The 27,719-nt window shown below is 39.5% G+C and overlaps 1 protein-coding gene and 1 long non-coding RNA gene across 3 annotated transcripts in view; one reads left to right on the plus strand and one right to left on the minus strand.

Annotated features, from left to right (window-relative positions):
• NKD2 (NKD inhibitor of WNT signaling pathway 2) overlaps positions 1–27,719 on the plus strand; it is a 95,867-nt gene that overhangs the window by 23,191 nt on the left and 44,957 nt on the right. The gene's annotated exons all lie outside the window — the stretch shown is intronic.
• On the minus strand, positions 10,148–12,204 carry LOC140501559 (uncharacterized). The gene is made up of 2 exons (XR_011966232.1): positions 11,920–12,204; positions 10,148–10,458 (listed from the first exon to the last, which is right to left on the minus strand). It is a non-coding gene; the product is annotated as an uncharacterized lncRNA (long non-coding RNA).

Raw genomic sequence — 27,719 nt, forward strand, 5'->3', positions numbered from 1 at the left:
ATTCTGTTCTTAGCTTTCAGGTCTCGTTTTCAGGCTAGGACTTGCCATGGCATCCAGGAGGAGAAGGGAGCTAAGACGTTCCCGATTTATTTTCCAATGCAGAGCCCCGATGCTTCTCCAATAATCCCATGTGTGATTCATTATGTGCTTTTTGGTTCCTTTGTTGTGTGCCTGCTCATTTCTAATCCTTAGTAGAGGCTTCTGGGCACAGAGAAATGCCAGGCCTGAACTGGAGCCCTAGCAAATGGTGACTTCAAATGCTCCTCAAACACTTCTTCGTGCCTGACTCTGGGGAATGTGATCTGGTGGACAAAAGGGAGGGATGCTCAAGAGGCACCAGGAATCTGTGGGCCTGCTTTTCATCATCTGTTGGCTTTGGGAGGGTAAAGCAAGACAGACATGAAACTGTTCTGTGACTCCCTTTTCTCCCGCCACCTCCCCCCACCCCCCAACTTGGAAATAGAGGGAATTTCACCTATACCTTCTGCACTGTGGTGAGAAAAGAGATTAGAGATTAGATTATTATTATTATGTATTATTAGATATAGATAAGATTAGAGATTCTTATGCATTGAAAAGTTATGGATTTTAGAAACATGAGGTTGAGAGCAGTTGGAGAACTTAGATGATCTAGTCTACTTTTTCTCATTTGACAAATGTAGAAACTAAGGACCAGAGAAGGAAAGTACTGGGTTCCCCCATGGCCCAGCTGTTTCACAACAGTTGAAATGAACAGGAAATGTTTTGCATCAAGTTGGCTAATTCTTCTCCATTCTGATTGGAACGATTCATTATTCCTAAAATAGCCCCAGATGGGAAGGAGGAGGTAGTCATTCCAATAGAAAAGAAGTTCCATGAAGACAAGAATGGTTTAGTTTTTTTCCTTTGTCTCTCTGTTTCTAGCACAGTGCCTGGCAAATGATAAATAATTATAAAATTTGCATTTGAAATCTGTAAATGGGCTGCCACAATGCAGACAGAAGACCACTACCATGACGCTTTTCTCTCTGGTGTGACTACCACCTAGTTGTTTGTCTAGGTCCTCATTTAGTGGAGCCTGAATATGAGAAATGGTCAAGTCAGAGCAGCCTGGTCTTGAATGGACACAGTCTTTTAACCAATCAGGCTCAGATGATTGGAAATGCCAGTGGGCAGAGAGCTTGTTAATTGTCACAGATGATGATGCTTTGTGGAGTTTCCTGAGCTGGAGGACTCTTTGTTGTTCCCAGAAGGACTGCTTGTTCTTAGGGAAGTTATTGTAGGAAGGGATGAAACAGGAGGAAAATAGTGAAAGAACGATTGTCTTTAGATACTAATAAATAACTTGTCAACCTCAGATTTTTCTCTGGTCGTAGAACTGTAATGTGTGAAGTGTGATAGAACCAAGATTATTACTTATAGATGTATTTGATATCAGCTACCTGGGAAAGAATCTCCAAACTCTTCTTAAGTTGGGATTTTACATGTTTTATACATCTGTGTGTATACAGTCAATCCTCAACATTCATGCATTTAACCTTCATGAGTTTAGGATTTCATGTGATTTTGTTAGTAATCTCATTTTAACTTTTGGGTTTACAATTATACACATTCTAGACTGTGCACAGTAGAGAAAAAATGAGAGGCACAATGGGCAGTTTTTGGAGGAGCTGGTATCCTACTAAGTGCTTCGCTGGTCTTGTTCACTTTACCATTGTAAAGAGCTCACCATGGATTTATTGCGTATTTTCATTGTTTGCCTTCAAAATCTAAGTTTTGTGTTGCCTCTGAAGTATAGTGCAAGTCCTTTGGGCTCTAAGCCCAAGTGTACAAAGTCAGTAAAGTGGCTTAGTTTTTTCATTTATGTCAGTCTTGTCCTACCCTTGTGACCCCCTTTGGGATTTTCTTGGCAAAGATACTGGAGTAGTTTGCCATTTCCTTCTCTAGTTCATTTTATAGATGAGGAAACTGAGGCAATTTTGCTTAAGTGACTTGCCCCAGGTCACACAACTAATAAGTGTCTGAGACTGGATTTGAACTCATGGAGGTGAGTCTTCCTGGTTTCAAGCCCAGTGATCCATCCACTGTGCTGCCTAAGACATACTTTACATGTTCATAAAGAAGCTGATTTATTGTGTTCCCATTCTTGGAAGAAGATTTCTACTGTTGTTTTTTCATCTGCAAAATGATTTCCTTTTTCTCTTCTTCATCATCTACTCCCACCTACTTATCTTCTCCTTCCTCTTCTCCTCCTCAATATTCTCTGCTCTCCATGTCCCTCCATAAAATATCAGTGACATTAAACTATGATATCTTGAGCCATTTGTGATTGAAAAGGTGTAATTTGGGCCACCTAACTCTAAGTCTCAAATATGTACAAGATGCCTTACAGCAATGCCCTGATTTGATTTGGGTAATCTCCAACTTCAAAAATGCAAATTGTAAAAGAATTTCCAATTCATAGGATTAATTAGATTTTACTTTAATCAAATTTTGAGTTGTATAACCATATGGCAGGCTATTTAAAATAACCTACCAAGTATAAATGCATCATGTCCTGAATTTCTTCAACTAGCTGTTAACATTTAAATTGGGAAGGAGATTCAATTTATGCCCATTAGTACTCCTATTACAGTTTTAGGTGATGTATTGCAAAGTAGAAGCATTGAAGAGGTGTGTTAGTAATGGAAATAGATTCAGAAGACCTAGGTTCGAATCATGAGTCTACTACTTACTGCTTTTATGATTTGGGGCAGGTCACTTCCCTATCCTAGGACTCAGCTTCCCCATCTGTAAATTAAGGAATTGAAAATCCTTTACCATTGGATTCCAACTTTCTTTTCCAGACTGATTCCACATTACTCTCCCTCAGGAACTCTCTGTTCTAGTAGAACTGGTCTGCTGGGTGTTCCCTGTACACAGTACTCTGAATCTCATCTCTGAGATGCTGCCCAGGCTCATCTCTCATTACTGGAATGTTTGGCTTCCTCATCTTCTCCTCTTGAAATCTCTATCTACCTTCAAACCTCAGCTCACTGGCCACCTTGAAGCCTTTCCTGATTTCCCAGGCTGCTAGTCACCCCTTTCCCCAATTGTGTTTTTCAGTCATTTTCAGTCACGTCTGACTCTCCATGACCCCATTTGCGGTTTTCTTGGCCAAGATACCAGAGTGGTTTGCCACTTTCTTCTCCAACTCATTTTATAGATGAGGAAACTATTGCAAACAGAGTTAAATGACTTGCCCAAGGCTACACAGCTAGCAAGTGTCTGAGGCCAGATTTGAACTCAGGAAGATAAATCTTCCTGACTCCAGTCCTCGGACTCTACCCATGGAGCCATCTAGCTGCCTCTCCTCCATTACTTTGACTTAATTTGTGTATGTTTTGTATTTATCTATCAGGATTGTTTCCTGCCAACAGAATATAAGATCCTTATCGGCAGGGACTGTTTAGTTTTTATCTTTGACTCTCTAGCACAGACCTGCACAGTTTGGAGGTAGGTAGGGGCCAAAATAAAAGAAGCTAAACTTCTTCAGGCTGCAGATAGGTCAAACTAGAGTCAGACTGATGATGGTTGGTTGCCACATGACCAACAGGAGAGTGAGCAGTGGCAACCCTACGTTTTTCGGGTCCTTTGACAGACCACAAGCGTCCCAGGATACATGTTGTGCAGGCCTGCTGTGGCCCCTAATGCAGTGCCCAGGCTCTAATACATATTTAGTGAAGGATTGTTGGATTTAATTATGTTGACTTGACTAGATGATTTCTAAATCTACTTTCATCTTTAAATCCTGCAATAATGATGATGATAGCTGGTATTTATATGATGTTCCATTATTTATTATATTTATCATTTTGTTTCATTGAATGTTATCTTTTTTTGATCCTTACATCAACCCTGTGAGGTAGGGACTACAGGCATGTCTTATTAATACATCCACATGAGATGTCTCTTGCCTTTATCTCTTCTTTTATCTCTCCATTGTTACTACCCTGCTTCAGGCCTTCATGACTGACAGCTCAACTTCCGTAATAACTTCCTAAGTAACCCATCCTTTCATCCCACACAATGCTGCCGGAGTAGTCTTCCTAAACGATGTCTATTCATTTCATGAACTCAGACAAGTCATTTTCCTTCCAGACCTCTCTTTTTTCATCTTTTAAAATAATGGGGTTAGATTAGATAATCTTAAAACCTTTTTTTGGGCTCCAGAGCTTTGTGTCATTCCTCGAAAAATCATCAATGACCCCTCCCCCCCCATTGTCCACATGACACAGTACCAACTCCTTAGCCTGGTATTCAGGGGTCTCTGTAAGTTGAGTGCCACTCCCCCAGGCTTTATCCGTTAATAAAAATAAAATAATTGGGACGGCTGAGTGATACAGCAGAGAAAACACCGGACCTGGAGTCAGGAAGACCAAAGCCCAAATCTGGCCTCAGACACTTGCTAGCTGTGTGATCCTGGGCAAATCGCTTAACCCATCTGACTCAGTGTCTTCATCTGTAAATGGGAACAACGATAGCACCGACCTCCCAGGCTTGTTCTGAGGATCAAGTGAAGTAACCATTGTAAAGTACTCAGCACAGTGCCTGGCACATAGTCAATACTCTATACATGATAGCTGTCATTATTATTAATTATTGTTGTATGGACTGACTGTTTCAGCCAAGCTGGTCTCCTCATCATCCCTCACATCAGTCCTAGACTATCCTTCCCTTCATGATATTACTCACACCCTTCCTTCCTTTGGAATTTTGCCCCTCTCTTTATCCAAATCCAAACCATCTTTGGAGGTCCATCTTTCATTTCTCCTCCTTCCCTCAGGCTTCTCTGAACACTGTAGCCTACAGTGATTTTTGACTTCCCTGAATTCCTATCCATCATTTGGCAGTTACTCCTTTCCTGCTTGCAATGTAACCTCCCTGGCCCTCGGTTTCCTCACATGTAAAATTAGGAGAATTGGACTAGATAATCCCTAAAGTCCCTTCTGTCTCTTAAGCCTAGGTTCTCTTTTATGTTTATCACTATTTGACTTTCCAACCATGTATTTCTTAAATAGAGTTTGAACTCTTTGAAAAGTTTGAAGGGTGTACGTATCTGCAGCTTTTTACTGGCCCCAAAGGAAACTTGAATCTAGTAAAGGCTCAATAAAAATGCATTTATTTTATTTTGATTTGATTGCTGGTTTGGCCTATCAGTTATAAATCCATTTTTGAAATATTTTCCCATAAGGTTTGCAGATGGGCATCTGAACCTGAAGGAGAACATTGTGTTCCTTTCAAGAAAAATCATAAGTCAAACAAGACAACACAAGTAAAATTTCAATGTATTTCCTAGAATATTGGCTCAGGCAAGAAGTAAATTTCCACACATGTTGGAGATAAAAAACCAGTCCTGTCCCTTCTACCCTTTATTTGAATGAATTTAGAGTCATCATGGTTGGGTTTTGGTATTATATCTGACAGGCTAAGACTTAACTTCTCTAGCCCATTTTTAAAAAGTGGTTGCAAATGCATGCACTATGTATAGTGTTTAAAAGGCTTAAGACTTCCTTTGATGTGAGAAGTTATACTGTGCTTAGTTTGGGGATAACTTGGCCAAGGAAAGAGTTTTGGGTTAAAATTCTATTAATGGTTTGGGGAGGGCTAGAGGAGGGAAGGGAGGAAGGAGGAGGAGGTAAGGAGGAGAGAAGAAGGGAAGGAGGAGGGAAGAAGGGAAAGAGGAACAGAGGAAGGGAGGGAGGAGGGAAAGAAAGAAGGAAGGAAAGAATTATTAATCAACCTGCTGTGTGCCAAACACTGTGCTAAGTGTTTCATATGCTCTTTACAGCAACCCTGAGGGCAGCTAGGTGGTGCAGTGGACAGAGCACCAGTGCAGGAGTCAGGAGGACCTGAGTTCAAATCTCACCTCAGACACTTGACACTTACTAACCGTGTGACCTTGGGCAAGTCACTTAACCCCAGTTGCCTCATCCTGGGTCATTTCCATTCATCCTGTTGAGTATCTGGTCAGTGGATTCAGATGGCTCTGGAGGAGAAGTGAGGCTGGTGACCTGCACAGCCCTCCTTCACTCAAAACAAAGTCAAGTGCAAGTCATGTCACCATTTCTCTGATGGCATGGTCTTCCGCAACGAAGGACGAACACACACACATACACACAGCAACCCTGAGAAGTACATGCTACTATTATTCCCATTGTACACGTGAGGAAACCGAAGAAGTCACATTGACTTGTCCAAGGTCACACAGCTAGTAAATGAGACCATATTTGAACTCAGGTCTTCCTCTCTACAGCCCCAGGACTTAGCTGGCTACTATATCATGTGCCAGGCATTGTGCTAAGCATGGAGATAAAAAGACCACAAGAAAATAAATCTCTACTCTGAAAGCTCAGTCTGATGAGGTAAACAACATGCAAACGACTATGTGCAAAAGAAGATATTAATTTTAGAAGGCACACTTCTCCCTGACTCAATAATGTTTTTAAAAACCCTCTAGCTTTCATAAACAATACTAATACTTAGTTCTCTGAAAATTTTGGGGTTTTGTTGTTCTTTAAAATGGGCTGCACCATAATAACTTCTCCTCTTTAGAATAATCTATCCCCAAAAAGGTCATCCAGTTTGGTAGTAGTAAAAGGGAAAGAGTCCAGGATTTGGAGCACAGGGTTTGGATTCAGATCTTGACTCTTCAACTTATTACATGTCCACCCTTGGGTGAATCGGTCAATGTCTCCTGGCTTCCATTTCCTCATTTGTAAGATGAGGGGAATGGATAAGACAATCCCTAAAGTTTCTTCCCGTTGTAAATGACCATGCTATGATTCTGCATTTGGATTATACCCAAGATCAGCTAAAACAGAAAAGGAGAAGGGAAGGGAAGAAGGTGCAGAGTTGAACAATCAGGTTTAATTCTGTGATTCTGAATCACTTTTTTTCTGACTTTGCATAATGTCTTCTCTGTTAGCTTTGAACTCAATTTTCACTCTATTGTGCGTACACGCTTATGTTCATAACTTTAATAGCATTCCATTATAATACAGATCAAATAAACCTAAACAATTACCACCTACAAAAATCCTAATTGTGTTTAATTTGTGGTTTATGATAGTCATTGACATGGTTGATGCATTCCTGAGTCATTCACTGCACTTTTGTGACTGCCACTTGCTTATATGCAATGGTTACTTCTCATATAAGAGCCATGTCTCTCCTAAGTAGATGAGAAACTTCTTAAAAGCTAGTGGTTTCTATTTATTTTTTCCATTTTTCCCAGCCCCTTCACTCCCCAAAGCACCTGATACTATGACTAGTTACTGAGTAAGTTGCTTCTTGGTTGGTTGAATGAATGAATATTAACAGTATTTTTCCCCAAAGCATCTGATACTATGCTATCTTATAATGGTTGCTGAATATATTGTTTCTTGATTGAATGAATGAACACTAGCAGTATGTATTTTTTCTGGCTACTTAATGTAGAAAACTCTTCTAAAATTAGAAGGGTCTTTTCTCTGATTTCATAATTTTACAGGGAGAAAATTGACACCATCCTGTTTGTCTGAAAACTGATCCATCACTTGCCACTGTTCCTTTCAGCCTCTGAATTTACACTGACTTCCTTTACTTTCCCCTGATTTTTGAGAATTCTCTCCTGCTGTCTTCCAGCATATGTTCTTAGCCTATAGACTCACAGGCTGTTGTTGCTGTGTTTGTCCTTCATTCTTGAAGAGGACCATGACATCAGGATGATGACATGACTTGCAGTTGACTTTGTTTTGAGTGAGGGAGGACTGTGCACAGGTCACCAACCTTACTTTCTTCTCCTGAGCCATCAAGGTTCACTGACCTGATATTCATCAGTTTGACTGAAGATGGCACACTGCAATGTGAGACCCTGGCCCTTTCAGGCTAAGGTTTTATAGCATTCTCACTTTGAGGGAGATACACCCATTCAATGAATAGGCTTCTTTAAGTAGTTGCTCAAGGGATGGCCCCTTTAATAAAAAAAAAAAATCAAACTGGGAGGAGAAGACCCTCAGGGTTCCTGAATAAAAGAGAAACAATTACTATTTAGTATTTAAATCTACTCTGTGCTAGGTGGGTGGGGACTTGTTCAATCTGTGAGCTCCAGAGTGATCTTTGAGCAAGAAATAGGCTAGACTGAAAGAAGTTGCATCACCAGGATTGGGCAAATTGAGCAACAGGACAGAGGAAAGATTGATTTTGAACCATTGTTCAAGTATCTCGTTTGCTTTGTTTCTTTATTGGCTTTGCTGAGGTTTTCCTAGTGCTTAGAGGGGCAGTGAGGGCTCCTGACTCCTCATGGTGTTTGATAGAAAGCAATTGACTAACATCAGACTCTCTCTCTTCTTCCCACAAGGCAAGGCTTGATGCCCTCAGCCAGGCAATATAAAGACAATGCAATGCAACCCAGTGTGGTCCTGGGCAGTGGGATGTGCTCACTCTGAGTCCTTGATCTATGGTTTTGGAGTGTGTACTAATAAAACCAGATTGGTGGGTTTGATCCCACATGGATCAAGTTTAGCTTCCTTCCATGGCTGCAGAATGCATGCGACTCTGCCAATGGCCTCAGAACCCTGAGCATAGGTCATGGAACCTTGAGCGTAGGTCATGTCCCACAGACTCAAAGTGAGTGTCCTTCTGAGGATGGGCTCATCATATCGTCTTCATTCACTTCTATAACATTTGAGGCCCTGACCCCAAAGAAAATTCATAGGATCATAGATTTAGAGTTGGAAGGGAGCTTCAAGGCCGTTTGGTTCCACCCCCTTATTTTGTGGTTGAAGATAGTCCAGATTTGAACTCAAGATCTTGACTCCTTATCGAGCAGGACTCTTTCTGCTGGACCAATTCTAAGGGTGGGCCCTCAAAATATTTACCATCCAGCATTGTCTATTAAAAAAAATCACCACATTCATTTATTATGGCCCCTTTAGATGAGCTCAATATCTCCTGGTTTATAACTTGACCAACAGAGATGCTTCACTTTTGTTTGTGAGACACTCATGCCTGGGACTATCCTTAACAAATCAAATGCTTCTAGAAGGTCAAGCAGGCCCATTGTAGAAAATGAGTGAAAACTGGATAACCCAAAGGTTTTGCAATCTAACTCTACTTTCTTGAGCAACTCCAGAAAGTTTTGCACTGAATAATCTTGATAGCCCTTTCGCTGATTATTTGGGTACTGGCTCTGTAGTCATCTACTCACATGGTCCGGTGGAAAGGGATAGAAAGTCCTTCCCAAGTTAGGAACACTCAATTTATCAACATTCATACTATAAATAGCTAAACCAACTCAGGGCTGGGGAGGGCCTTCCCCTAGATCTGCAAAGAGAAATCATTCCCAAATCACTAAATGTTCTTTTCCCTAAGAGGCCAGAAACTCCCCTAATAGTGGTCAGGAGGGGAGCTTGTATTCATGGTGCTAATGCATTCCTTCCTCAGATTGTCCCAGAGAATGACTATAAATTGTAGTTATGTTTCCACATCAGCCCACAAGAGCCTTTATTTAACTGTGAAATTGTTCAAAATAAGAAACAGATATGATTTTATCAATGGAAATGGCATTGAAGAAAAGGGATTGCCATCTGCTTTTCTTGCCACTGGAACCAAAGGACCCTGGAACCTTTCCATCTGACTGGCAGCTGAAACCCAGATGTTGTCTTCCTCATCAGAATGTGAGGTCCATGAGAGCAAGGACCAACTCTGATTTTCTATCCCTAGGCTTAGGACAGTTCTTTGCATATGGGTTTTTGTTGTTGTTGTTGAGTAGTTTAGTGTGTCTGACTCTTTGAGATCCCATTTGGGGTTTTCTTGACAAAGATATTGGAGCAGTTTGCCATTTCCTTCTCTAGCACATTTTCCAGATGAGGAAACTGAGGCAAACAGGGTTAAGTGACTTGCTTAAGGACACATGGCTAGTAAGTTTCTGAGGCTAGATTTGAACTCAGGTCTTCCTGATTTCAGTCCTGGACCTCTATCCACTGCACCACCTAGCTGCTCCCTTGTACATGGTTGGTGCTTAATAAATGTTGGGGGTTTCTTTTCATTCATTCAATTATTTGAAAGACTTGTCATGTGGAAGAGGCATTAGACCCAGTCTTTCTGGTTTCAGAAGGCAGAACAAGGAAGAAATAGATAGATGTTGCAAAGAAGTCAATTTAGTTTGAGTTGTCCAAGGGTAGGACCAGCTGCCTGACAAGCTGCGGGGTTCCCACCCCCCCACCCCCCCCACATCCCTTCAGATCTTTAAGCAGCAGCTGAACAATCCCTTGTCCAACCTCTAGAGGGCAGATTTCCTTTGTGTGTAGATTGTACTCAATGGCCAGTGAGGTTCCTCCCTTTCCAGTTCTCCAGTTCTGTGATTAATGAGGCTCTTCTACTTGTCCAAAGCTTTCTCTTCTCTCTGCCTTCTGGCTGCCTTCTTCCTGGATTGTTCCTTTGAGCTGTTCTGGATTTCTGAGAAAAAAATAACTCTTAAAATGACTGAAAAACAAGAAGAAAGGGGAAGGATCAATGGAAAAATTAATAATAATAATTAATAACAATAATAATAAATTAATGGAATTTAGAACAGGAAGGGACATTATCTATCATTAGTTAAGCCCCATCAGGAAAGCAAGGCCCACAAAAGGTAAAGTGGAGATTGGAATAAACCTTCCGCTCTTTTCTCCCCTTGATGGGAAAGGGAAGGAAACAAGCATTTATGAAGGGCCTTCGGTATGCCAGGCATGGAACTAAGGACTTTACAAATATCCTCTCATTTGATCTGCACAACAAATTATGTGCTGGTAATATCCCCATTAACAGTTGAGGAAACTGAGGCAGACTGAGGGTCAGTGATATGCTCAGGGTCACACTAGCTAGTCTGAAGATGGGTTTGACTCCAGGCTTGGTGCTTCTTGACTGCTTCTAAATCCTATAAGGTTGGCCCCCACAAAAATAATATGACAACTCACGTTTTTACAACCATTCCCAAACAATAATCCTATTAGGTAGGGACTGCAAGTTTTTATTAAACTCATTTTGGGGATCAAGGTTCATCAGAGGTTAAGTGATTTCATTCCCCATCACAAACCTGTATCAGCGGCAGTATTTGAACCTGGCTGTCCTCCCACCATGTCTAGCAATTATTCTTTCCACCATGCTGGCTATCTGATAATAGGTCAAAGGTCACTCAGATTTCCCTGCACAACTTTCGTAAATCTTCCCCCTAGGTGCTATTGTTCTCACCCTCCTTAAATTATTAAATTATCCCTTGTTAGCCCAGAAGAAGATAAGCTCCTTGAAGGCCAAGACTGGTTTTCATAGTGTATTGGTATCCCCAGAGCCTGGCAAATAAGTACTTAATAAATGCTTTTGGGACTGGATTGGAACAAAAGACAGAAAACAGGGGAAACCCATAAGGCAATGATAAATAGAAGCATACATTAAAGTAATTGCCACATGGTAGGCCAAGTAGGTTTTTGTAGAACCTTCTGAGTCCTTTATCAGGGGCAGCTGCGTAGTACAATGGTGTCTGTCCTGGAGTGAGGGAGACTTACCTTGAGTTTAAATCTGTCTTCAGGCACTTACGAGCTATGTGACGCTGGGCAAGTCACCTAACCCTGTTTGCCTTAAGTTTCTTTATCTGTAAAATGAGCTGGAGAAGGAAATGACAAACCAGTCCAGTTCTTTGCGAAGAAAACCCCAAATGGGGTCACAGTCAGACATGACTGAAAAAGATTGAATGAAATAGTCCTTTATCACACTGTTTTTATGAGAGAAAAAAAAATGTATTCTGTATTCCAAACAAACTCTGTAAATTGGAGCCCGTCAGCTGTAGAACAGAATTTCCTATTCATTGTAGCTTGAAAAGGAACTGTAACTGACCGTCCTTACCTGAATTTGACTTTGCTCAGGCACTAAACCCCAACTTACCTGCATGTTCACAAGCCAGGGCCCATCCATGGGAGAGTCTGTGAGCAGAAGCAAGTAGTGTCGGTGTCTTCCCTTCCGCCAGGCTTCCTTTACACCACACTCAATTTTATCTCAGGAGAGAGTGCCACCTGCTGAAGGACCAACACCAATGCCAGAAGCATCTGATTTTTCTTGGAGCTCTCCCATCTGCTGACCTAACCTAACCCTGCTTGACTCTGGAGAGTTCCTGGGCTTCTGCTCCAGGATGTGGAGGCTACAGGAGGAGATTGGCATCCCCCAGCAGACTGAAACCCACACAGTGGATTGCATTGCCATCTGCTTTCATTCCACTGATTTTTTTCTTAATGACCCATGTTTTTTATTTCAAAAGAGAAAAAAAACACAACTAACTATTTTTAGAACCAAAGGTAAATATAGCTCCTGAATCATTTCATTCAATTATCCAAAAAAGATCTAGAACGTATTTTAAGACACAACCAAGTATGGTTTTTATAAAAACAAACACAGGCAGAGGATAGAGTAATGTCCCAGTCATGTTTGGGCATCATTTGGGAATGCTACTTTATTTCTTTAACTCTTTCTTATACAGTACCAACATACTAGCCCCCGTTGACTGTGTGTTGGATGTATATTTGGAGTGAAGAATGTACAACTGCCTCATAGATGGAGGGGTGGGAGGTGGAGAGGAGGGAGGAATGTAAAAGTTAGGGCAGGGGTTCCAATCCGCAGGAGTTGTGTGCTGAACTGTTTTCAGCTATAAATCAAAGCATTTCCCACAAAAGAAGAGCCTCCCAGTCAAAGCACTGCTAACTATATTTGCTGCTTCCAGCCTTCAATTAAGATAATAATGCTCTGTATTTACACAGTGCCTTTCATCCAAGGAACTCAAAGCACTGTACAAACATTTTCTCATTAGATCTCCCAACACTCCTGCGAGAGGAGCTGAGGGCAAATGCTGTTTTCCTGACTTCATAGATGAGAACACTCCCTGAGAGATTATCTCTTGGGGACTTTTTTTTTCCCACCAGGTGGCTTCTATTTTTGTTTCTTCTCTCCTTTCTTTCCCTTTTTCTTCTGAAGTCCAGCAAGAACCAAGAGGAAAAGTCAGTATAGAGAATAAAGGTGCTGAGCTGACTGGGAAGCAGGAGAGGCCATCACCAGCTAGGAATTCCCCCAGATCAGTGGGTGACAGAGGAATATGAGGAGGATCTGTCATGACAGGATCAGGCTTGGGGCTACCAAAATGAGAGTGCCTTAGATGGGACAGGAGGTCCCCACCAACACCACCCCCAACCACACCTGGGCTCTGCTGGACTCTGAGTTGACCAACTTCTTAAGATTCTTTTTCTTGACACAGTCTATCTCATTGCCCACTTGGTTTATAAACTTGTGAGATGTGATGAAATCACACCTTAAGGTAATGTGCTTATGTGCTATTTATGGAAGGGGAGAGGTTGGTTCTGCACCTGTGATTTCACTGGTGTAGGAATTACCTGATGAGGAAACTCTCTCATACACCCATACCTATATCTATACTTGTAATACCTATAATTATATTTATATCTTTAGCTATACCCATACCCATACCTATGCCTGTAACTAGACCTATAATTACACTTATACTCACACCTATACTTATGATTATACCTATACCTATAATATCTATAACTATATATATAATATATATACCTATAATTATATCTATACCCATGCCTAGACCTATATTTAATCCTATACCTATACTCATACTTATACCTATATGTACCTATACCATGTCTATACCTGTACCCATACCCATACCCATACCCATACTTCTACCTATACTTATAACTATATACTTATAACTGATGCCTATACCTATTAATTATACCTATATCCAAACCTATTGAACCTATACTTATAACTTTATATCTATAACTATACCCATAACTTTATCTATATCTAGTTATCAGTGCCAAGAACCTTTGACTTTGTTGGTACAGGAACTTTCTCCACCAAAGTATCTATAACTTATAGTTGCAGGAAGTTACTTTGACAGAGTTAAACAACTTGTCCGTGATCATACAACAAATAATTATCCCAAGTGGGATTTATCTCCAGTCATTGTGACATCAGTTTCAGCCCTCAGTCTATTATGTAATTCTACCCCCTCTTAACCTAAATACAGACTACATGTATCTGTCTCCAAGGTTCGTATCTGAATCATTTGAAGTCTGAACCATAGGAGTTAAGCAGAGTTCTTTTCCATCTTTCAAGTATTAAAAGGTAAAACTGAGTTTCATCTTTATTTTAAGAAATACTAGGGATTTCCTGATGTCCCTAACTTTATAATAGTTAAAACCACTGTGTGAGAAATGCTGTAAGCAGTTTTCTGTCATTCACAGTTCTTCCTGTTCAAACTGGGATTTTCTCAAACCATTGTGCTGTTTTAGGACTATTGCTATCCCTGATACAAGATAATACATACATACATATGTATATATATATGTATGTATGTACATACATACATATATATATATACACACACACATCAATAGAGGTGTGTAAGTTCTTTTATAATATATATGTGCTATGTATCTATGTGTATGTGTGTGTGTGTGTGTGTGTGTGTTTAATCTTTATCATGTGAGGTCCTGACCAAATTCTTTTAATTTATTGGGGGATTTTGGTTCGTGTTTGCATGAATTACTTATAGTCCTCTGGCCCTTTAAAATTCATCTAAGTCCTTGTTGCCAGATATCAAAGCATAAAGAAAATACCATGAGTTGAAGTTGAGGCTTACTGCAGACGTTTTTGGCTTAGTCTGCTGGATTTCATTCCCCGTTTGATCTCATGTAGCTTCTAGCCAACAACAACAGAGCTGGGTTTAAAGGTTATTAAATTGTAGTGTGCAAGGTATGTTTCCACATAAACCTATGTAGGTTGCTTTAAAAAAAAGTTTTATTACTGTTCTTTCAAAAAAGCTTAATCCTCAGGGTCCTAATGCTGTAATCAAATATAACCAGTTCAACATTTTCAGTTTGTTTATCTTTCTTAAGTACATTCACATTGCACTTTAATATATGGTGCCTTCTAAATTTAAAAATGTAAAATGGAGTAGGATCCTTTTCCAGCTTTGGAATTAATCTTCCTTTGAAATAGGAAACATGAGGTTTCGACACCCAGGGAAGAAAGCAAAAAATTGTCCCAATGAGTTTTCCCCTTGTACTGGGAACAAAGATAGAGTGATTGTGGGTGTTCATTTTAAACAACACAACTCAATTAAGCCAACTCTAAAAATAAAAGGTTTGAAGTTAGATTTTTTTTCAAATATAGAAACAATTTTAATGGAGCTTGAGGTTCTAATGAGCCATTGTTCTTGCTTTGATTTTAAAGTAGGCTGTATAAATTTGATTTCTGTGCATGCTTAAAAGTACAAAGAAAATAATATGATTGACAGCAGCAGTATGTGTATATACACTTTATAATAATTTAGAAAATAACAGACATTTACTTTTAGTATCACCTTGCCTATTAGATGACAAATTGTACATTTGAAACAAAGGTATGAAACAGAGGATCTCCATGTTTAGAATCAAAGGACCCAAATTCAAATTTTGCTTCCTAGCTTTACAGCTTCTAGCAAGTGGGATCATATTCTGGGCTTTGATGACCCCATTTATAAAATGAGGGGAATGGAACAGACAAACTCTGAAATCACTTTTGACTCTTAATACTATAATCTTCCTAGAAGACTGACTTGATAATTTGGAGGAAGAACTAATAGAAATTGTGAGGTTTTTAGAAAATTGGGTTAAATTATTAAAGTTTAAAGTAATAAAAAAAAAACCTTTTCATTTGTATTGCATTAAAGGTTTAAAATTTATTAAAAGCTTCTGGTTTTATATTTTATTCATTTCTCAGTCCATACTTCCCCTCTACTCCATCCAAAAAGTCACCTCTTATTTAAAAAAATTTTTTTTTCAAAGGAGAGGGAGAAGCAGTTAAGCAAAGCTAGCCAGCTCCTCAGCCAGGGCCATCATTATTCATATGCAGTATCCCACATCCATAGTCCCCCAAGTCTGAAAAGAAGAAGAACTGATGCATTTTTATTGTTATTCTTTCAGTCTAAACTTCATCATTGTAATTTCACAACATTCAGGGGAGTTTTTTGGTTTGGTTTAGTTTAGTTTCCAATTTCAAAGCATTTTCCCATATTGGTAGACTGAAAATAATACTTGTTCTAGAATCAGAGAAACTGGGTTTAAATCCTGTTTCTGATACAAGAGTTGATCTGGAACCAACTGGAACTGGATCCACTTGTTAAATTTTCAATGTGGACATTTACGTCTCAGAAATTGGCAAAGCTATAAATCAAGACTTGTTTTATTGTTTTGTTGATTTCTAGACAGGAAGGTAATGGAGAAAATGTTAATAATACATATTAAGCTTAATAGAAACATTTTGCCCCCTTTCTCACCAAGAGACCTGGTTGTTAAATGTTTGTAGCACAACTCTACTCTCAGACTTCTTAGTTCTATGACCTTGGCCTGGTTATTCACCTCCCTGTATATCACTTTCTTCATCTGTAAAATGAGGGTGTTGAAATACATAGCCTCTGAGATCTCTTTCAATTCTAGATCTAAGATCCTATGATCTCATTTGATTTTCACAACAATCCTTTGCTGGAGCCAGGGGAGTTATTTAGGAATAGGTATAGAGAATGATCCTTTGATGTCGCTAGTACATGGAACTCTCTGGTCAGTCATTTAGTCAGCAAGCATCTATGTTCCAGGTTAGCTTCTAGTATTGACTATGAATCTTCTTCATATACACAGAATACTGTTAAGGCACATGCTTTGAGCAGTTTTTCCAATGGTGAAGATCTACCTCCAATTTCTCTCTTCCATCCCTGGTATCTTCAGTGGCACAGATTTTCTAGATGGCTTCCTGAGATTGGCTATAAGACAAGGAAAAGCTGTCTGACACTCTGGGAGATCAAACTCACAAGCTTAGCTTGGTTCACAAACCCAGTGAACTAGTTTCTAGTGTATTGATAAGCACACAGTAGTTGTTCAACAAATCCTTGTTGAATTAATAAGCAAATTTCTAGAATCAAAGGGTGTATATCTGTGTGTATGAATATATGTGTTACAGCCCCATGATGCCATTTATTTTATGCATTATAGTGTAATTCATACAGCATTTGATTGGGGCTTGGAACATTTGGATTCAAGCCCTAGTCCCAGCTCAGTCACTTGATAGCTGTGTAAACTTGGGCAAGTCACTTAACTTTCTCTGAGCCTCAGTCTCCTCATTTGTAATACCCTATAAAAGTATTCATTACCAAGCAAGGGATAATCACTGGATGGCCTATATGGTCTGTAGATCTTGTGATATCAAGAGAAGTCAAGGAAGACCCCTAGCATGTTGGGTGGGAGGAACCTCTGGCACTGAATTTATAGGAAGATTAGGTTTAACTCCCACCTGGTACCTACTGCCTGTGGAACCCTGGGCTCATGACAACTTCCCTGGACCTCAGTTTCCTTATCTTTAAAGTGATGAGGTTGTCTCCAAGATCCCTTCTAGCTCTAGAGAGAGTTATCTAGAGCTATGATATGAAAATATAGAGAACAGCAGCAAATTTGTCATTGTCAAGTCATTTCAGCCATGTCTGACTCTTTGTTCCCCCGTTTTGGGTTTTCTTGGCACAGATATTAGAGTGGTTTGGCATATCATCTTACAGATGGGGAAACTGAGTGAAACAAGGGTAAGTGACTTGTCCAGGTCACACAGCTAGTAAATGTCTGAGATCAGATTTGAACTAAGGAAGATGAGTCTGCCTGACTCCAGGCCTGACACTCCATCCACTGTGCCACCTAGCTGCCCTATGGCAAATTTACAGGAGAACAAATGTATTAGGGTGGCACAAGATGGGCAGGTGTAGCTAAGTGGCAAACACCCTTATAGGTGTAGATCTATGAGATCACAGATGAATTTGAGGGTCTAAGTACTTCCTACCTGTCCTGCTTACCTTACATTGCTGTTGTGAACATCAAATGAAAAGGTATTTGTTCAAGTGTCCTGTACATAGTATGTCTGGCCGTAATCTAAGCAAAATAATATAATGCCTATTTCGTGGGATTGTGAAAGAAAGCATTTTGTAAATCACAAAGTGCTACAGAAATGGGAGCTATTTATCATTATGATGAGGTTGGTTGGTTAGGTGGCTGTTGTCCTTCATTCTCAGAGAGGACCAAAATGACATCACTATGATAAAGTCACGCTTCAGTGTGTCCGCCTGTGGCTGATCAGACCAATGTGAGCCCAGAATGCTCTGCCACAGATAGGGCACGATGATGGGGACGATGATGATGATGATGATAATGTATTTCCCACCCTTCAGTCACACTGAGATCTGATAGGGACTGGGAATAAAGGGTCAGTCGTGGACAAAGAGGGGAAACAGAAACTAGAGGGACAAAAAGGGTGGTCTGATTTTTTTCTAGTCCACTATTAGGCTCCCCAGTGGAGCATAATGGAAAATGATAGAACATAAGATACTTTTAAATTTAGCATCTGTTTTTTGGTTCATGAAAAGCAAGTATCTGAATAAGTAGAACAGAAAAAGAAATGTAGTAGAGCCCCTTTAAAAACCTGGCCTTTCCGTGTAATTTAAAAAGAAACATACCAAAAGATCTAGAAGTTTCTACCCAGGAACTCTGTATTCCTACCCCTTTTCCCTCCCCCACCCCTCCAGGAAGAATGCCTGGGTTTTCATAGCCCTTTAAGCCTTTCATTTTAAAATCAGAAGTTCAGAATAACATTTGAAAAGTAGGCCCCTTTTAGAATGGAAACCATCTTTCATTATTGTTGTAATCTACCCTCTGTGGACCTCAACTGCACATATGTAGGTATTATTAAGCCCATAAAACTACATTGTCACATCTGAAACTGTTTAGCTGTTGAAACGGAGACTTTGACTTCAAAGCTTGCCCTAGTGTTTCCAGACAGACCCGGCTTTCAGATCACCTTGAAATCAAATTCCACTCAGATGGTGAACATGTAGAAAATGTGCCTTTATTACCTTAACAGATTTTTTTCTTTTCCTTTTCTTTAAAGAAAAAAAACAACTTGATTTCTTTAGACATACAGAGGCAGATGTGCTCACTGTCACCAGTAGAAATGGGTTCTTGGTCACAGTTTGGGAATTGTGATTGCTTCTGATTTGCAGTACGATGGGTGTTTCAAAATACCATGTTTTTTTTTTAAAAGGGGGAATTTGAAACAGTTACTCTACTTTGGTTCCCTTAGAAACCCCATATGTGTCTGAAGCAAATGGTGGGTAATGAGATATATAGCATTGTTAGTATATAAATGGATAGGCCAAACCCAGCCTGAGGAAGAATGATTGAAAACCTGGATTAAGTTCAGTTTTTGGTTTTAGTTCCCAGTGGACAAGTATCTTTATGAAAATTCCCACTCACTGGAATTCAGTAAATATTTATCAAGCACCTACTATGTGTAAGACCTTTTTCTTAACCCTGTGGGGGGTCCTTATTGAGGTTCCCACCAGAGGCTCCAGTCATTAGATCTGGTCACTTAAATTCTCAAAAAAAATGTTAACAGGAGTAGGTCATTTATCCTTGTCATGTACAGTGATAAGGGAAAGCTACTGAGTCAAATAGGGATATTTATTGAATGTTTGCTCTCTGGTGAGTACTAACCTTAGGAGTGGGGAAGCTGGGGAGGGACTGAAAAAAAGTATGCATTCTTTTCAAATGAAATCCTCTGCTGTGGGGTGGGGGAGGGGTTGCCCCATTGGACCACAAATCAAGTCAAGATTTATTAAGTACTTACTATCTGCCAGGTACTAGTCTAAGCACTGACAATACAAATGCAAGCAGAAAGACAATCCCTGTCCTCGAAGACCTTACAATCTTTTTTTTATGAAGTTTTCTCTTTATTTTATTTTTTTTTAATTTTGCAATAAAACAAGCATTTCCATAATATAGTATAATAAAAAAAGATGATTGCACATGAAACTGCAAAACTGTTATGTACAACTTGCTATCCCTTTTCATCACATAATAAAGTTATCATTTAAATTTCTTCTTTTTTCTTTCTTCTTCCCCCCCACACCCCTGCCCCCCGCCTTAGAGATGGCTACCATTATACACTAATAGATATAGATAGATATACATATATATATATATATATATATATATCTAAAATTATTCTATCCATGCTTCTATTTATCAGCTCTTTCTCTGGATGCAGATAGCATTTTTCTTCATATGTCCTTTAGAGTTAATTTGGGCATTTATAATAATAAAAATGACTTATTCCCTCAAAGTATTCCCGTACTCTTTTTCCTTTCTTTTTTTGCTCTAGACACAGTTAATTCCCCCTTAGGCAATTCCTTCTCTCCCATACATCTTCTTTAACACCATTCCCATTTTACTAATAACTTTTGCTCAATTACATGAGAAAAAGTTTCTTATTGATATATCCCTGTTTATTTCATTTATGACACCCCAAAATAAGCCTAAGCAGACTACTTAGTGTACAAGTAATGCTAGTGACACTCTTATACAAGGGAAAAGGAAAGCCTTTAAATTAAACTTCATCAAACTAGGTCTTAAATCTCTTAAAAGTCCCCCCAAGGTAGAAGTAGTGATAACAAAAAAAGAGGATCACTGATATACATATGTATGTACACACGTATATATTTTAAACCTACATAGAAGAGAACAGAGAGAAACGCAGATAAGCAAGACAGTTATGAAATTAGTTTGTAGAATTCATTATATATGAGCAATACATGTATGTTAAGCAAGAAATGTAAAATGTATATTCATTATTTCATAGAGTGCTCTTTTTGCATTGTTATATATATAGAAATGGTATCTTTTATTTTATTTTATTTTTTTTTTGGTGTTTTAGTTCTGAATTAAAAAAATAATTTTTAAAGCATCCCAAAGTCCCCTCCATCATCTCTAAAATTTCTATCACTGGCTTCGCCCTCTTTTTTAATATGTTTTTCCTCAAGCATCAATATTCAATATTTTATTAAAAGATTACTTAGGGGTTTTTTCTTAATTGGTTCAGTTATCTGCATCTGGACAGTTGTTTTCATTATTATTTTCCTTGAAACTAGGAGTCCTTATGTACCAAAAGAGGGGCTATAAAAATTATAGTGATTCTAAAGGTCATCAAGTGCTATAGATATTGACCAAGGGATACTTAAGTCACAGTCATGACTGAGAAGGAAATTTGCCCTTCAAAAGACCCTGATCAGTGGTGTCCCACCTGCTGCAGAGTTCCCTGGCCACTCTGAGAAGACTCCAGAGGTAACTCAGGACTGCTCAGAGTATACACTTGGGTGGTCCCAGTGAACCGTATCTGGCCCACAACCATACCAGTGGGCTATCTTCTGGTCATAGCTGACTCCAAGAATTTGGGAAGTTTGTCCAGTGGACAGTATGATCAAAGGGAAGAAACCAAAGTCAGAAAAAATGTTAAGATACAGATGTTATTCAAGTGAAGAATTTGTGCTTTGGAAGAAAATTATATTCCTAGATTGACTTTCACTATCAGTTAATTTTTTTGATGATTAATCAGAATATTGCTTAAATAATGGAACACAAACCAGGGGGAACAATGGATCCCCAAAATGGTCATATGTATTTGAATTTGTATGATTCAGAGTTTAAATTATGTAAAATAAAGTCATTGGTTCCAGCCCAATGGAAATATGCAGTGGGATTTCAGATAATACAAACACATCAGAGAGATTCATTACTTACTTTACTCAGTTGTAGCCAAGTCTTACCTTTTGAAGTTCTAGGCTGCCGTGTCACACTGTTGATTCATATTGAGCTTTCAATCCATTGACACCTTTAGATCTTTCTAACAAAAACAGTGATCTAGTCACACTATATTTTATCCTGTACTATATTTGTGAAGATGGTTTTTTAAACCAATGGGTAGAATCTTTCATTTATTAACATTAAATTTCATTTTATTCTGTTCAGTCCATGGTTATAGCCTTTTGAGATCTTTTTGGACCTGAACTCAGTCCTGCAAAATGTTTGTTGTCCTTTCCAGTGTTGCAGTGGGAGCTGGATGGCACAGTGGATAGAACAGAAAGCCTAAATTCAGGAAGACCTGTGTTCAAATTCAGCTTCAATCACTTCAATTAGTCAATCCCTAAATATGTATTAAGTGCCTACTGTGTACCAAGTCCTGTGCTAAGTGGGAGATACAAAGATAGGCAAGACAGTTCCCTGCTTTCAAGGAGCTCACAGACTGATAGGGGAGACGGCATGCAAACAGCTAAGTACAAACAAGCTATCAGCAGAGGGAAAGCTCTAGAATTAAGAGGGATTGGGAAAGACTTCCAATAGAACATGGGATTTTAGCTGAGACTTTAAGAAAGTTAGGAGACAGAGATGAGAAGAGACAGCCTTCCAGTCCTGCAGGACAGCCAGTGAAAATGTCCAGAGCCAAGAGGTAAGGTGTCTTATTCAAGGAACAGAAAGGAGGCCAGTGTCAAAGGATTTCAAAGAGTACATGGTGGGGTAGGAGGTGCAAGAAAACTAGAGTGTTAGGGCAGAGCTGCTTCCTAACCATGTGACTCTGGTCAAGTCACTCAATCTTTACCTGCCTCAGTTTTATCGACAGTAAAATGGAGTTAATAATTGCACATAGGTTTCTATGAGGATCAAATGAGATATTTATAAAGAACTTAGAGCGTGCCTGGCACATAGTAGGAGCTTAATAAACGCTTGTTCCTTTACCCCAGTTTCATGTCATTTTCAGATTTCACAGGTTTCTTCTTCATCCAAGAAATTGACAAAAATGTTGAACAGTTTAGGATCTGGCACTAAGCCAGATCCCTAAGGGCAATTTACTGGAAACTTTCCTCCAAGTTGGCATTAACCTTCTTGGGCTAACAAAGGGTCATAATTATATGTTTGTTTATGTGTTTTGTACAAGTTTTTGCTCTTGTTTTTAAAGTTTTATTAATGCTTCCATTTTTAGAAAAATTTAATTATATACATATACTTAAATTAATTTAAAATTAAAAACTTTTAAAAAACTTTTTAAATCCCAAGATGCTCCTCAGTCCTGTAGAACCCTTTTTTGTAACAATAAAAGCAGTTCATAATAATAACTTCATTTTTATAGTTTTTCATAGTTCCAGGTCATTTTCACAAATATTATCTTAATTCTTGAGAGAATTCTTTAAGGGAAGGAGGAAGGACTTATCCCCACTTGACAAACGAAATGAGGAGCCATTTAGGTGACTTGCCCAAGGTCACACGACCAATGAGTGATAAAGCCCACATCTTCTGACTGTCCCTTCAGTACAGTGTCCAGACCTTACTGTTCACCCTTTCCTTGTATCTCAGTCACACTGAGAAGCTTTTTTAAATTACTGTTTGTAAGTCACTGAGATCCACAGATAAAAGGCCGAACAAGTGTGTCTACTGCTGTTACCTCATCATCATTACTACAGCATTGTAATAACTGTCTAGTTCCTAATTATGCCAAATGAGCATTTGTGTTCATCTAGGAGAAATAAAGAGGGATTCTGCTCCATTCTTGGGAGCTATTAGTCTGGAATTTTGTACAAAAACAAACTTCTTGAAAAATAACATCCTATTTCATTATAATAATTCCTTTGAAATTATTTTTGGAGACAGATGATATTAATCACATTTTGAAATTTATTTCACTGTGTTTTTGGTGCAGATTAAGTTATACGTGAGGGGGATAGGTGCCATGGTCACACCTCTCCTCCTGACTGGTTAGGGCTTGCTCTGCTGTCCCTCTCTCCTTTCTTCTCCATGGCCAACCCCTGAGGGGTGAAGCCTGGATTCTAAGTGATGGACCAGACAGCCATACTCCTCCTGAAGAGGGAATATCTTTTGTACCCTTGTCACTCTCCTACCCCACACATAAATTTGCCCTGATGGCAGTTATGCTAAGCTGATGCCCAGAGATTCTTGTGGGTGATCAACACAGGCTAACTCTTCATGGACCATTTAGGGTTTTCTTGGCAAAGATACTGGAGTAGTTTGACATTCCTTCTCCAGCTCATTTTACAGATGAGGAAATGGAGGCCAATAGGGTTAAGTGACTTGCCCAGGGTCACACAGCTAATAAATGTCTGAGGACAGATTTGAATTCAGGAAGAGGAGTCTTCCTGACTCCATCCTGGCAGTCTATCAACTGTACCATTTAGCTGCGCCCTGTAAATAAGTAATCACTTCCCTTTGCTGGAGGGCCCAGGCTATGAACTTTTCTAGTTATAACTCTGGTTTAAAAAAATAATCACCTAAGTGGGCCAGACCATCACAAACTCTTGAGGTAGAAACAGACAGTCAGATTCATATAAAGAGTTCACAATGCATTTCTAGCTGTCCCCAAACCAGTGTGCCCCCACTATACTAGTTAATTCTTAGAAGTTAGAATTCTACACAAAAATAAAGATGAAGCTTATAAATTTCCCTCTAACCTTATATGTTCAGGAACCTATCCATTAGACCTTTTCCCCAAATGAAGACCATGAAAAACTGAATGGACTGATATAACTAAATCCTATATGATGCAGTCTTAATGCCAGTGATTTGATGGGCTCACCTTAGAGCCTATGAAGGAAGGCGTATGTTTGCCAAACATTAGTTATGGCTCTGTGTAGGTGAAACTGGGTTTTTATTAAAACACAATGTTCTTGGATCCTTTCATGTGTGCACGCACATACACATACACACACACACACACATACATGCATATAACCATGATCTCGTTTCCTCTTGAATCCAGAGGATGAAGTTAATAATTCGCGTAGGAGTAAATATTTGCCCCCTGGAGAAAATAGAATTCTCAAATATACAGGCTCTGGCTAGGATTTTTTTGGAAAACGCTGTGAGGAATTCACTTTTGGCACCAAGGATATAGATGTTTCATCTAAGTATAGCTTTCTGTGAACTTTTTCAGCTGTAACTCTGGCTTAGGAAAAAGAATAATTCATAATTATTACTGTAGTCTTTCAGAGTTCACATTTTTATCCTCTTCATTGGAGCAGTGTGATGTAGTGGAAAAAAACCCAGACCTCAGTTTGAAGATCTGAGTTCAAGTCTCTGCCATTCACTAGTCATATGATCTTAGGCATGTGATTTTCACCCCTCTGATTCTCAGTTTATTCCTCTCTAAAATGGGGGTTTGACAGATAGATGGATTAGAGTGGGGAAAGCCAAGACTACTTCACAAGCATTATTGTTGTAAGGAAAAATGCTTTGTCGGTTTGAGAGTTCCATGGAAATGTGAGGTCTAATATTAATTTTGCTGTGGTGTAAGAGCACTGCTAACAACTAGCTCTGGTTTTAGTTTGGACCCTTAGCATTCCTACAATCAATAAGAAGAAAATCAAATGCATTGATGTATTGCGAAGTTCAACTCCACTGGGAAAAAAAAAAAAGAGTTCCCAAAACTGCTGGCCTGAAATCAGTCAGGAAGACTTATCTTCCTGAATTCAAATCTGAGCTCAGACACTTCCTAGCTGTGTGACCCTGGGCAAATCACTTAATCCAGTTTGTCTCCATTTCCTCATCTGGAAAAAGAGCTAGAGAAGGAAATGGTAAAGCACTCCAGTAGCTTTGCCAAGAAAACCCCAAATAGAGTCATGAAGAGTCAAACACAACTGAAAGGACTGAATAAGAGAGCAAGAATCCTTTCCTACTCCTCCTTGAGGTCAGCACTTTCCCTCTGGGATTATCTCCAATTTATCCTGTACATATCATGTCCTAATTTGTGGTTGTTCACTCATTTAGTCATGTCCCGTTCTTTGTGACCCTGTGGACATAGCCTGCCAATATTATCCATGGGGTTTTCTTAGCAAAGATACTGGAGTGGTTCTCCACCTCCTTCTTCACTGGATTAAGGCAAACAGAGATTAAATGACTTCCCAGAGTCACATAGCTATTAAGTATCTGAGGTCATATTTGAACTCAGGTCTTCCTGACTCCAAGCCCTGTGCTCTAGCCACTGAGTCACCTACTTGCCCAGTCATGTCCTAATTATTATTTAAATTATCTGAGCATATCCCACTACTAGATTGGAAACTCCTTGAAGGAGAAGATTATAGTTTGTTTCTTTGTTTCTCCTCTGACATCCAGCACAAGGCTTTGTATGCTGATTTAACACATTGTAGACACTTTAAAATGTTTGTTGAAGGAATGAGCAAATATACTTTGGACAGCTGTTCAGCCAGTCACAGATGTACCTGAAAACACAGATCATCCAGTCCACACACTCTACTGTTTTACCCATGTGTCACATATACTCTGTTTCCTTTTATTAGGATCAGAGAATCCTAAGATTTTAGAGCCAGAAGAAAACAGAGATCATTTACTCCAGTCCCCTTATTTGGATCTGTGAGCCTACGTCTCTCGCCTTTTCCATCCACCTGCTTTTATTCGTGCTGGCTGCTGTGCCAGAAAGTTTTGCTTCCCTTTTCTTTTAAGACACAGGAGTTAGATTTTAAGTTTAAAGAAATCTTGAATTTCATCTAGAAGGCAGATAAAGAATTCAAGGCCCAGATTAGTGAAGTGACTTGTTCCGTAGACTTCCAGGAACAAATCTGGGATTGAAAACCAGAGAACTCCAAACCCAAGACTACATATTACAACTCAGTTTCCATTCATGGAAAATTAAGGGGTTGGACCAAGTGGTCTTTGAGGATCTTCCCAGCTCCTGGATCTATTGTCCTAAGAACTCTGTTCACAGGTTTTCATCCTTATATTCTAGCACTCAGCATAATACTTATGCATAGAAGGGGGAGGTAGGAAATAGAAATCTAGCCTGGAATGAGACAAACTGGTTAGGCTTCTGGGCAGCCCCGGCAGGGGACATTAAACCAATTAGGTCACCTACTCGGTTTGATGAGAAAAAAGTATTTTCCTACTTTTCGTTTGATAAATACTATTGCCAGTCAAGTAGACTTGTACTCACTAGGGGAAGTATCTACACCATCAGTCTTCTGGGACCTGCTCTCTAATTACTTTTTCTTCATTATAAACTCAGCTGGAAACTAACTGCCATTGGAAAGTCACCCAAGCAAGTTGACGAACCCTATCACAGGCCCTCGTTTCTCTCATCTTCCTGAAATAGCTTTCCTCCAGTGTTCTCTTTACTTTTGTCATACAGTCGCTTCAGTCATGTCAAACTCTTTGTAACTTCATTTGAGGTTTTCTTGGCAAAGATACTGGAGTACTTTGCCTTTTTTTTCTCCAACTCGTTTTACAGATGAGGAAAATGAGGCAAGCAGAGTTAAGTGAGTTGCCCAGGGTCACACAGCTAATAAGTGTCTGAGGCCAAATTTGAACTCAGGAAGAGGAGTTTTCCTAACTCCAGGCTCAGCACTCTATCCATCATACCACCTAGTTAACTCTATTACAGAGCTGTAACCAGGAATGTCTTCTCCACCAAGAACAAAGACAGTTGGGAGGGTAATGGAAGTGGGAGGAAATGGCAGCACACAGGACAGTTGTCTGCAAGGACCATCTGACCTCACCCTCAGGGCAGTTAGCTGGAGAGATGAGCCTTGAGGGAGGAACCTGAGAGTAACTGTGGAGAAGACTTACCACACCTTTCCCAGATGAGAACCTCCTGTATCATTCAGTAAGTCAATTAACAAGCATTTATTGAGCACCTGTTACATGCCAGGCATCGTGCCAGGTATTGGGATACAAAGACAAAAACAAATAAGTCCCTGCCCACAAGAAGCTTCCATACTATTGGGGCAAACTTGG

This window comes from Notamacropus eugenii, chromosome 4, assembly GCF_028372415.1.
Source record: "Notamacropus eugenii isolate mMacEug1 chromosome 4, mMacEug1.pri_v2, whole genome shotgun sequence".
In the NCBI taxonomy this organism is placed as follows: domain Eukaryota; kingdom Metazoa; phylum Chordata; class Mammalia; order Diprotodontia; family Macropodidae; genus Notamacropus; species Notamacropus eugenii.